At 40.9% G+C, this 13,071-nt stretch overlaps 1 protein-coding gene across 3 annotated transcripts in view; it reads left to right on the top strand.

Annotated features, from left to right (window-relative positions):
• erbin (erbb2 interacting protein) overlaps positions 1-13,071 on the top strand; it is a 102,395-nt gene that overhangs the window by 11,035 nt on the left and 78,289 nt on the right. For all 3 annotated transcript variants that reach the window (XM_034709240.1, XM_034709239.1, XM_034709238.1), the window contains exon 2: positions 9,143-9,217. The gene's annotated coding sequence lies outside the window, so the exon portion shown is untranslated. The remainder of the gene's footprint in view (positions 1-9,142; positions 9,218-13,071) is intronic.

Genomic DNA, 13,071 nt, shown 5'->3' with positions numbered 1-13,071 from the left:
TCCTTACAGTCATTGTTGCTGTAGCTAGCTGGATTTTCATGAGTAATATCTTTCACCGTTATAAATTATTAACAGCTGACATTAGCATGGCTTGATTTAGGGATTTCTGCTTGTCTCTGTAAGTTTTTTTTATTGGTCATCTTTGTAACAGGAGATAAATAATCCAAGGAGGTCTCTATCTCCTTTAAAGAAACAGACATGGCAACAAAAACCAGCAACAACACAAAACAAAGAAGTTTCAGGTTATAAATCTGTGCTTATCTGACGCTCTACAGCTGACAGTCTGGTGAGAGTGGCTCCAAACAACTGATGTTATGTTTCATTATTCGTCAATATGTAACTCACCTTTAGATGGTAATAATTGATCACATATCCTGACACTTTCAGGACCATTTGTTTGTCCATATTCACAACTAGCTTAATGCTTTGCTGGAGGGAGTGGGTCTGAACTCCAGTGTTTACTTTATTTGCAGGAAAAAAATCCATTCATACTTAGTACAGATGAGTGCAGATGTAAATTAGCTTTAAGCTAACTCTGGTACTATGCATCAAATGGTGACATTTATGTTAAATATTGTTCATGGTCCCTTTACAAATAAATCAAATAAATAAATAGTATATAGTAACTAATTGTCTTTAAACTTGAGTTATATACAAATACCCTATCAATATCCTTTTATTGCCCAGCCCTACAAATGCACACCTTTTTTTTTTTTTGATTAAAGACAATGCGGAAATATTGCAACCAGGGTTTCTCTAAGCCAATAATGGCATCCTCAAATGTCTTGTTTTTTTCTGTAGCCCAAAAATATTCACTTAATTATTATAGATGAGCAAAAGAACCCAGAAAACACTACGTAATACTTAAAGCAGGGGTGTCAAACATACGGCCCGCGGGCCAAATCCGGCCCGCCAGTGGTTCCAATCCGGCCCGCGGGATGACTTTGCAAAGTGAGAAGTCATTAACTGCAATTTTTCAATAAAAGTACCTACTATTTCAAATTTTGTCCTACAATCAAACAGCTGACAGACAGCACCTGAACAGCACTAAGAAACAGTTTTTTTCAAAGTGAGGAAAAAGAATATTTGCAGTTTGCATAATCGGCAGAAATTCAGACTTTTTGGACCCCTGCATACAACACTGTCCAGCAAGCAAACTGTTCATGCTGGAGCTGGGGGGTCCAAAATAGTCAACTTTACCTTGTTCATTATTATAATCTATCTTTTCTTTTACTGTAAACATTACACCCCATTCACCTGACACTGTGTGTTTGGTGTGTTCGCAGCAGGTTTCAGGGGTCAAAGAATATCATATTTGGGCCCCACTATGAGACTGATCATGGCGAAAAATACAACAGCTGTTTTTGTAGAAAGATAGTTCATTAAATGTGAACATTTTGAGAATGTACTTTTTTGCACTAAAACAAAGGGAAAAATTCTGAGTTGTCCTTCTCTATAGGTTATTATGTAATGATTTTACTGGTCTGGCCCACTTCAGATCAACTTGGGCTGTATGTGGCCCCTGAACTGAAATGAGTTTGACAGCCCTGACTTAAAGATATCAGAATCAGGAATACTTGATTTCAGTAATTACAATAGGCTCTTAGAAACAGTATTTGAAGATCAAAATATTAACAGAAAGAAGGAATAGAATAAGATAAATATGAATAAAATAAAAATGTAATTATATTAATATTAAATACATTTAAATCAAATAAAAACATCTTATCCTATGTATCTTCAAACAATAAATTAAAGAAGGAATAAAATAAGATAAATACGAATAAAATCGAAATTAAATTATAATAAAATAAAAATAAAATACAGAAATCCTATCTTATATATCTTCAAACAATTAATGACAGGAGGAATAAAATAAGATAAATATGAATTAAATTAAAATTTAATTATAATTAAATTAAATTAAAGTTAAATAAATTAAAATTACATGAAAATATCTTATCTTATATATCTTTAAACAATTGATGAAAGAAGGAATAAAATAAGAAATACGAATACAATTTAAATCAAAATTGTATTATAATGAAATGAAAATAAAGTAAATTAAAATTAAATTAAAATATCTTATCCTCTGTATCTTCAAACAATTAATTTAAGAAGGAATAAAATAAAATAAATACAAATAAAATACAAAAATCCTATCTTATATATCTTCAAAAAATTATTGACAGGAGGAATAAAATAAGATAAATATGAATTCAATTAAAATTAAGTTATAATTAAATTAAATTAAAGTTAAACAAATTAAAATTACATGAAAATATCTTATCTTATATATCTTCAAAGAATTACTGAAAGAATGAATAAAATAAGAAATACGAATACAATTTAAATCAAAATTGTATTATAATTAAATGAAAATAAAGTAAATTAAAATTAAATTAAAATATCTTATCTTATGTATCTTCAAACAATTAACCAGCGATTCAAATTTTTCCTAGCTGATCAATTAAACAGATGATTTCTGTTCGACACAAACTCATGGCGTGTGATTAAATTGACAATCTGAAGAAGCTCTGTTGAGCAGCAGCAACACGTAACCACCACTCTGTTGTTCATAATGATAAATCAAAGTTATAAACCCATGTCTATTGATTATATTTCTTAGTCTGCTGCTCAGTGGCCATTAAAGCCGGTTAATAAGTAGCAGATCATGCACATTAACACTTATTGATGCCTGTATTGAATGAAGAGCCGATTAAGTGCAAGGTCGGCCTTGGATGGGTTACCGAGTTTTGTGAGTCTGTATCTTGTCTTAAAAAATACTGCTTAGTATTTATATTCAGTCAGTTACATAAACATGTATGGATTTAGTTTCTCCATCATGATGTCCAGTTTCTGTGACCAAGTGAAGAGAATATAAATCTGTTGCTTCCTCTTTCAGTCTTTCTGTCCATCATCAGATGTGTTCATAAAGCTTTTATGTGCAGTAGACCGGGCAGTGCGTTGTCTTCAGGCTGTCTAAGACTGAGCGTACTGCATTGGGTTGGTCACAGAGGTAAACAATATCTCCACAAGTAACCTTGATACAATGGGATGAATTTTATCTTATAAAGGAGACATGCAAAATTCATGATGAAGAAAATAATAATATACTGCAAGTCTGAGTCACCCCCTGCAAGGTCTCCCAAACATTAAAAATGAAAGTCAAGGATGGGTCGCATCTTTGCAGAGAGGAGGAACTAATCACAGAGGTCACGTGTTGAATGCTTTTTTAGAACAGGAAGGTCTTGAGGTGGTTTTTAAATGATTGAAGAGAGTCAGAGTTTTGGATGTTTGGAGGGAGAGAGATCCAGAGAGTTGGAGCAGCGATGGCAAAGGCTCTGTCCCCCCAAGGTGCAGTGCTAGGTCTTGGTGATAGGGGACAGGAGATTGGAATCAGGCATCAGGATTTGGAGTGGCATTTGAGGAGGTCGGTCAGGTACGAGGGCGGCGAGGTTACTGAGAGCTTGAGCAGGATCTTGAAGTGGGAGTGGGTGAGTAACTGGGCAGCTGAGTTCTGGACATGTTGGAGTTTTTGGAGGTCTGTAAAGGATCCTGTTGCACTGAATAACATAATATACTTCACATAAGATACACCAGAAACTGCTTCATGAGGTTTTAAGACAGTAGTGGGACTCAGTGCAGCCTGGTTCATCCATATTCATCTTCATTCATATTCACTGCAGAGGAACATGCAGCCAAAAATGTAGTCTATAAATATTGTATAGTTCCTGTACTCTACATCGATTCCTTACATTCTGTGTCCTTTCTGTAACCACTCATGTTATCTAATTTCGGAGCTGGATTGACTCTGTGATTCCCCAAGAAGATCAATAAACTGTTCTTCAGAATGATTTAATCTCGATCTGTGTGCTGCATTACGTCCTTGTCAGGGTCAGACCAGGACATCAAGAATCTATTCCCCGATAGTCTGCAGAGAGGTTTGATGTCTCTAGATTCCTACACAGATCTATTAACTTTAACTCAAATAAATGGGATTTTAAATGCTTCATGCACCTTGCACATTTCTCAAGTGATGGCTTGTGATTGGTTATTTTCTCCTACTCAATAAACAAATTAGTATTCACACCGCCTCCATTATCAAGGACCACCTCCAGCCCTCAAAGACAAGTAGATAGACCATGTTCTACTCTTGTCTGATCTGGATTCATGATGTGATTGTAGTTTCTAAGGTATACTGTGGTTTGCTTTTTCTGTTTTGCATGCAATGTATGAGAAAGACATGGCTCCTGCTGATACAGTATGAAATGCAAGGTCTATGTTTGGACATATGCAATGACCAGATCCGTGTCTGGTCCAGCTCCATGCTCTCTCGTCCGTCAACACCCACCGGTTGCGTTCTCGACCGCTGGACAGCTGGAGTCATGTGACCGAGGTTTACCCGCTGTAATCACTGAATCAAGGATTCTCCTCCTCCTCTCCTCATCCATGTTGTCTTTCTGGTCCTCTGAAAACCTCTGACCTGTTGACTCCAGGCCTCATCATAACGGTTTGTTGTTGTAGTTAAGTTAAAAACGATCTGGTGTTTTATTCTGAAAATCAACCGGATGTTTTCATTTTGTTGTGGTGCCTGACTTCCTGTCCCGCTCCATCTAAATCTGTTGAGATTGATGCGTCGTGCTCCGGCATCCGGCAAAGTCTTGTGTATCTGATCTGGAGAGCTCCGACATGCCAGATCAGAGACCCAGCTGAAACGCAACGGAGCGGATCCAGTGGAAGTTAACACATTGACTAGAAAGGAAACCTATCAGAACCTATGCTGAGTTGTTGTCCAAATCATTGCGTCCACATAGTGTGTTTTTAGAGCTGTTGATTTGTCACCCAGCTTCATTTTTAGTGCTAAATGTGGTCTCTTATCTAAGGTTGAGATGCAGTAATTCATATGATAAAGTCTCTGCTTTGTGTGCACAGTCAAAGTTGTGGGTTTTGGTCCCTGAAGGAAGCTCCACGGTTGCCTTTCACTTGCTGCCGTGTGCTGCGATTTCAGCGCGGCTGAACGGGCACAGGCTGGTCAGCAGCACCTTGTGCACTGACCTTAATTCACCACGGCCTGCCCATAATGTCACGTGACTGATTGTGTTTACATCTTCTGTTCACTGCTACAGAGCCACGTCCTCTCCCGCCTTAATCCACGGGTATCACTTTTCAGTGTGGATGTCGTTATGAAACACACCTTTACCTGCAGTGAGGGTCACAGGCTTTGTGTTTTGAACAGAGGACTCTGAAAATAGCCAAATGGGATCTTAGCTTCCTGTGTGCTGCAGAGGCTGTATTAGCAGAGAGGAACTGGTATAACTAATACTCAATTAGGGCTGTAATCAGGAGTAATGGCGTTATTACCGTAGCAAACATAACAAACAAACAAACAAGTAACTCTATCAGGCGGCTCTATCTGTGTGATGGACAGCATAGAGAGCAGAGACAAGCCCTTCCCGTCTTCACCAAGTTTCATAACAGAGGTCAGCTTTTTATCATACGGTTTGGTAAGTTTTGTGTGTTATATCTCCAGAAAATACACATTCATGTTATATTTTTAAGCCTCTAAAAGCCTTTTGGAGTTTAAGTTCTACTAACAAATCCTGCTTCAACCTAAATATGTGTCAATACCAAAAAAAAAGGTGTGTCTAAAGGCGTTTTTCGACTGGGGGAACATTACCTGGGAACTATATGCTTTTCCACCGGTGGACCCAGGGTCTAAATTTAGTTCAGGGGTAGATGATCTCCCCCCTAAAAAGCTCCTACTAGGGAGGTAGTACTATTCAGAGGTCCCGGGACTTTCAGGGGGCAGGGCCTGCAATGCTGAATGTGTCTGATTGATAGATTAACCGCAGTGTTTTTATTCCGCCCGCCGTCCACAATAACATCACACACAGCTGTGATTCTCTTGATTTAGCAGCTTGTAACAGTAGTCTTCTCTAAACCCACCGTGAATGCGTCTCTCCCGGTGTTACGGTTTTAAAAGTGACCCTATAAACTGGAGACCTTCAGCTGAACGTGTCAGTGTTTGTGGAGTTTACACAGCTGTTGAAACACAGAGGGAGTTCCTGGGAATGCAAACTAGTTTAGCTTTTATTAAGATTTCAAAATATCCTCATCAGATATTTAATGATCATCTAAAGACGTTTATGAGGGATGCATATGGCTGAAAGTCAGCAATTAACAGGGTCGCGGTTTAAACCAAAACACCGGCCAATCTCTGCCACAGCTTTTTGAGTTCAAAAGGACATAACATACACCCTTGACATACACAGTTGCACTGATTTATGTTCCACAAGTCCGCTGACAACGCCATAACCAAGCTACGCCGTCATCGCGCCTTTTGTTCTTTCATATTGATCACGCAATGTTGTAATGTTGGTGTCCCAGTGTGTCATTTCACATTGTGTTATAGCGTTGAAGCATGAGAGGTAAACACAGCTCACACTCACACACACACACGCACACACACACACAAACACAGTGCTCTTCTGTCGGCTAACAGTGGTCCCGTCTCGCCCCTGTTATGCCACTGAAACCACCAGTGATGCCATTTGACGTTTTATTGATAAAGCCCTGGTTTATTTATCCCCCACAGTCATTAAAATGTGCAGAGAGAGGAGGCTGAGCACAAAGAATGAAAACCGGAAATGGTGACCTATATTTTCAGCTTCTCCTTTAGAATACTCTTCTTAATTAATGAGCACACAAAGCCCCGATGCAGAGGCACAGAAATCCTTTGTGCACCTGATAAAGTACTCAAGGCTCAAGGTGATTTCCTTTACGGTCTACTTTATGCTTCACAGTTTCAGCTGCAGTAGCGATGAGGCTCGAGCTGTAAATGAAAGGAGGCTTCTGCTAGAGCTGCAGATCCCCCTTCCCCCCACTGTCAACACCCCTCTTTTAAAAAAAAAATTGACACTTCTCATGCTTTATTCCGGCTTGTGACAGAGAGAACTTTTGTTTGGCGAGGGTTCAGTATCCTAAATAGATGAGATGAGGATAAAGGCACCCGGGAGGAAGTGGAGCAGAAACTAATGAGTCAGTTCAGCCCAGCGTGTTCCCAGCTGATTGGGAGACCCTATGAATAAGTCAAAATATCTCTCTCTCCTCACCTCTTGTCTTGCCTCTTTTGAACCCTCCCTACTTCCCTGCTCTGTAGCTCTATTGTGCGTGATGGAGATAGTGCAGGGATGATGCTATCTCCTCGCTGGCGCAGTTAGTCTCAGATCAGCTAGCAAGGCTAATGTTTTTCCAGGCATGCAGGGACAATCCTCAGCTGTGTTGTGCTCAGACATAAGAAGCAAGATTTTGTCGCTGAGACTTGTTCAAGTCCTTGTTCTCTCTTTTTTTGGATTACCTCCATAAATACACACATTTCAACAAACTGGGAACATTTTTTTTTTGTGCATTACAATGTTTTTCACACAAGCAGCTTCTGTGCTTCTTGTGTCCTCAGGCTGGACTCACTGCTCATAAGGAGGAGCGTCCCACACTCAATAAATTATTCCTCCATTCAACAGCTCCACGAGTATTTGCTGACAAACCAGTTTTTTTTTTGTCCAACATATTGAACATTAGCTCCCACACTGTAAAGCCAACCCCCACCAGGAATAACTTAACACGATGAGAGAGAAGAAGAGGCTCTTTTGACCTAAATCTAACTGCTAATTAACATGCACCATGGAACATTTCAGGTCTTCAGCAGCTTAATCTAATCCAATTAATCAGGTGGGATTTTGGCAGTTTTCCGTCAACACTTGCAGGGGATTAGAGGAATGATCAATACAGCACTATGTTTTGCAAGACTCTTGTTATCATCACCATCAGAACTTATCTGATTTCTGGCTGCCTGTGTTATTTTGCCACTCAACAGCTGTTTCACTAACATAAAAGTAGAAGGATGTATTGTTGTGTGAAAAATCATGAGAATCCAGTGATTATATACTCCTAATACTTTAAAGCACTAGCCATAGTATGTAAATAAAAGTTGGCAGCCACAGTAGGCCACTTAAATGCAATATTTGGTGATCGTGGAGTGACTTTTCCTAGGCCACAAGCCATCGGCATGGCTGATAATGAACCACAGAGGATGATATAATACCTTTTGGGGCGGCTGTGCTCCAGTGGGTAGAGTCGGTCGTCTTTCAATCGGAAGGTTGGCGGTCCGATCTCAGCTCCGGCAGTCACATGCCGAAGTGTCCTTGAGCAAGACTCTGAACCCCAAATTGCTCCCGCTGAACAAGAGATCAGCTAACACTGATGGTTCATTACATTAGCAGCCTCTAGCATCAGTGAGTGAATGGGTATGAGTGGGTGAATGCAACAAGTAGTGTAAAAGCTCTTGTAGGTTCTGTAATTTAATAATTTGAATGGGGAAAGTACAAGCAGCAACCCCTGGTCTCAAAATACAAAGCCCTTGTGAAAGGGCTAAAAACTGCAGTTCGTCGAGCGTCCACTAGAGGCTGGCTGCAGAAACACAGGAAACCACATACACACACATTCAAAAAAGCCGATCTTTACAGCGGAAATAAACATTACTATTAATTATAGTAATTATAACTCCTTATTTTCTTAAGATATTAAACATACAAGTTTTGCCCAAATAAGGGCATGGCTGACTTGATTGACAGGTGGGAACCATAGACTGTATAGATAATGGATGTAGTATCTGTGACGTCACCAATCTGTTTCTGAAGCGCTGTTTTGAAGCCTATTGTCAGCGGCAGCCATATTGGAAATGTTGAACTCCTAGCTGAACTACAGTTTTCAGCACTTCCACATTGGACTCATGTTTTCAACTGTAGCTGTTAGCAAAAAGGCTAAAGGCCTCACTCGGACGAAGTTGGATGTGTTCAACATTTCCAATATGGCACCCGCTGACGATTGACCTCAAAACAGCTCTTCAGGAACAGATGGGTGACGTCACTGATACTACGTCCATTATTTATACAGTCTATAGTTATAATGTAGCTATATATCCTCCCATCAGGGTAACTGGGTAAGGACACTGCCACACACACTGTCAGAAATGGATGACAACGTTTACTAGACTCTGAAACAGCTGAAGAAGTGTTGTTTGTCTTGTGTTTGCTGTTTACTCTGTGCTCATGTTGTCTCTCGTCTTTGTTCCTTTCATTAGATAAGCAAGTTGTTGCTGTCGGATCTATCATCTGCAATCCACTTGGATCCAGGTGCTTGAGTCCTAAATGACAAGGTATGTGAAGAAGTCCCTTCATGTCATGCCGTTACCCACTGCTACAAATGTTTCCCGCTTGTATCATCCCAGTAACTCTACCCTGCAGGTTACACAGCCATTACTTTGTGGTCTTGCCTGTTTTGTTTTCAGTAGTTTGGTAACACTCACCACAGTGATTAGACATAAGCTCAATTTGTCATTCGCTTCCTTTTTCTGTTTCTGATGTGGCTTTAGTAGGAAACTTCCTTGTGTGAAGAGTTTTGCCGTCGCACGAGTGATGTTTTTACGTCAAACATTTGTCCAGCCTTGACAAGAAACAACAAGAGTGCCCCACCCTGTTCTCCTCAAGGCCATGACACGTGATACACCTGCCAAACTAGCTCTGTGTGCAATGAGCATCTGGTTTCATCTTAAGGTCACATTATTGCCATTATAGCTGCACTGTTATTTTAGACTCATAGCCTCATTGATACCAGAATACAAAGTAGTAAAACACTTCCTGGTCTTTAATTAGAAGGTAACAGGACACATCCATGTTTTTGGCTCTTTACTGTTCATACTGTTCATGCATAACACTGCATGTCATCAGTACAGGTTGCCTAAAGGCCTGCTTTATGGGTTGTAAAGACACATTTCCAATCACGGCATTTAAAGCTTTAACCTGTCAAGAAGATGCATGCAAGATTCAGGGTTCGTATGGGTGCTTGAAATCCTTGAAAATGCTTACATTTTAATGTTGCATTTTCAAGGTTTGAAAACACATATTTCACAATTAACAGCAATCTGACTCAACAGATGGATTAAATGGAGAGAAATAAAATAGTAAAATGTAAAATAAAAAATAACCGCTCTCCCTGATGGGCTCACATGTGTGACATGCTGGTCTGTTGTCGTGTGAAGTGACCCCCTAGAGGACAGTGCGACACAACGTTAGCCCTACACATTAATTAGCCTATTATTTGTTCATGCTAACCGTCTGTTGATGCTACATGCTAGGCACATGTGATGTAGAAACACTGTGCCATTTAACGTGTAGGTGGTGTGATGATTCCCAGCAGCCGTACCACGGTCACCCGTGGGGGGTTTGAAGCTCAGGGCAGGTTATCGCATGATGGTTGGCGACAAGTCTCATCTAAAAGTACCGTGTTGTGCCTGAGACGGCGGGGATGGAGTGGGAGGCTCTCCCGCTGGATACGAAGGCATGACACGGTGTTTCTCATCGAGACCCGTCACAGACCGACCACGGTGACCAGCCCCCGTGACCAGCCCCAGCGAGTGACGGCAGTGCGGCCACTGCTTGTGTCTGAACATTGAAGGCTTATTAATAACAGTATCAATAACAATATCAATTTTTTTCTTCAGTGATTTTTTTTTGGAGCTTTTTTGCCTTCATTGATAGGACAGCTGAAGAGAGACAGGAAATGTGGGGAGTAGAGAGTGGGGGAAGACACACAGCAAATGGTCAACCGGCCGGACTGGCGACCCCTGCGATGAGGACTATAGCCTCGATACATGGGGCACTTAGACCACTAGGCCACCAGCGCCCCACACTATCAATTTTAACAGAAGAAAAGATGAAAAAATTAAACCATTTCTCCTTAGGAAAGCATCAGGCTGATGTGTCCTGTTAAGGTCTTAAAATGACACGACTACAGATGATACAATTTGGCCCACCCAGTGCAAATCGTCATGCCTCTCTTTCTGTATGCCTTGAAACGCTGTACTTGAAAAGTTTGAAAAATTACCTTGAAAAGTCCTTGAATTTGACCATGAAAAAAGTGTAGGCACCCTTTAAGATTGACACAGATAACTATTGACCTCTGCTGGACTATACTCCATTATCCACTTCTGCAGTCACCATCACAGCCTCACATTCAGCAACACGCTGCCTCACAGAGCACAATATCTCACTTTGTCTTATTAATATCACCAATTTGACCTCTGTCCTCCAAACATTTACTACACATGACACATTTCTAGACGTCTAGACGCTCAGTGTTAACCATAAAGTGACTTTGTCTGCAGGACAATATGGCCGCACACGTCTTGTGACCTGAATAGTGAACACTTTGAGTCCAGATGATAGAGGCATGGCACGTCTCTCTCCCACTCGAGTGAGCTTTGCTGACAGGAACAGGATCATCTTTCAGCGATGAAGGGTTTTTAAAGAGCAACATTTCATCATTTACTTGTTTGACAGCTTGGCTTTTACCCGGGCCTCTCTGTTTGCGTAACTCTCACACTGCTGCAGGTTTTTCATCAATCTACATTTGATACCTGGATCTCACCCAAGATCAACACTCCTGATTATTCCCACAGTAGTTTTGGCTGTAATGTGGACTTTATCTATACATATTTTTAATAATTCAACACCAGTTGCAAGAAGAAAATGTAAATGGACATTAAAGGGCTCCATTAGACTTCACTAAGAATACGTTGAGCCACAGGATCAATACATGATGTGAGTTTAAAGACTGATACTATTTGTTGTTTAAAGACTCCCAAAGGGAACGTGAATATCGACATAAGTGACGGGACATTTGATCTATGTGTCTGGTGCTGCTCTGTATGAGTATGAGGTCCATCAGTGTATGAAATCTACTGCAGCCGGGAGTCTCTGTTACCACAGACATGGAGTGACGGCTTCGATCTTGTTGTAGGGGACGCCCAAGCTCGTATTTCAGTGGCAGTTATTGGAATTGGGAAGGGACGACCACCTCGTGATTTTATATGTGTGAGCTAATCTGTACTAGAGCATCTAATTGATTGAGTCCAATGCTCAGTTGGAGCTGACCGTGCTGTTAGCATGATGAGATCCTCTGATTATCCTGGATATTGATGCACTGTTGCTGGTGTTATATTGAGGAGCTTTAAACCTGCAATTACAGATATTTGGGCCGCAGAGCAAACCATGAATTTACCAACCTGCAGCTATCATCCATCTACCTGGTGGATTTAAGTCTAACAGTTTGGTTCTTTGTTCTTTCTCTCAACCAACTCCTGAGGGAAATTAGCTCCATATCTGCTAAATGTCTAGCTATTTATACTTCTGCGACGAATCGACGGCGTAGCCTACACCAGAGGTCTGCATAGTTTCCGTACCTACGCAGAGGCACATGCACGTAGCTGACTTGCACCTCCTCTGAAATGTAACCACGCTTCGAATCAACGCGGACCACAAGCCCTGTGATTGGTCGGCTCGGCTGCATTGTATTTCCCGCAATTACAGCACTTCCGGGATCGCACATCGACCGTGTATTTCATATCCTCCTCTCTATTCCTCCCTAAACAGCAACATGTATCAGCTGTAGATTAACACAACACGATCTGATTCGCTGAGGAAAAGTAAACAGAGATCGATGCGGGACTGGGAACAGGCCGCGGGACTGTCAGAGAGACCGACCACACTGCCTTCAGGCGTTGCGGCAGAGAATTGCTGTGCGTCACGTACACATGTTCACGTATAAATTAGGCGTTACAGTAACAAGACTGGCTGTTTTTGAAACCGCCTACTGTACTAGCAGTATGTACTGATTTGGCCAGAATTCAGTATGTAGTATGTGAACCCGAGCAAAATCTGCACAATGCCCAAAATCTCCCCGGATGTCGAACTGATCTGGGAACATTCTCAGCATGCAGCGGACCAGTCTCCCTCACGTACTGTTTCCCACAATGCACAGCGCTAACATTCCAATTCTTCTTTTTTCTGTCTATAACGGGGCACTCAGTTTTTAGGTGCTGGGAAGATGATTAAATTCCATATAAGCCACTTTTTGACATTTTAAATCATAAGTGATGCTAAAGAAGCAGTTTCTCTATCAGCTGGGCCGTTGTTTAGTTCCGCTTTCCAAAACTAGAAATCAAGCGACGCC

The sequence above is a fragment of the Notolabrus celidotus genome, chromosome 19, assembly GCF_009762535.1.
Source record: "Notolabrus celidotus isolate fNotCel1 chromosome 19, fNotCel1.pri, whole genome shotgun sequence".
Taxonomy (NCBI): Eukaryota; Metazoa; Chordata; class Actinopteri; order Labriformes; family Labridae; genus Notolabrus; species Notolabrus celidotus.
The sequence above is the reverse complement of the archived record's forward strand: the minus strand, read 5'-3'. Positions and strand labels throughout refer to the sequence as shown.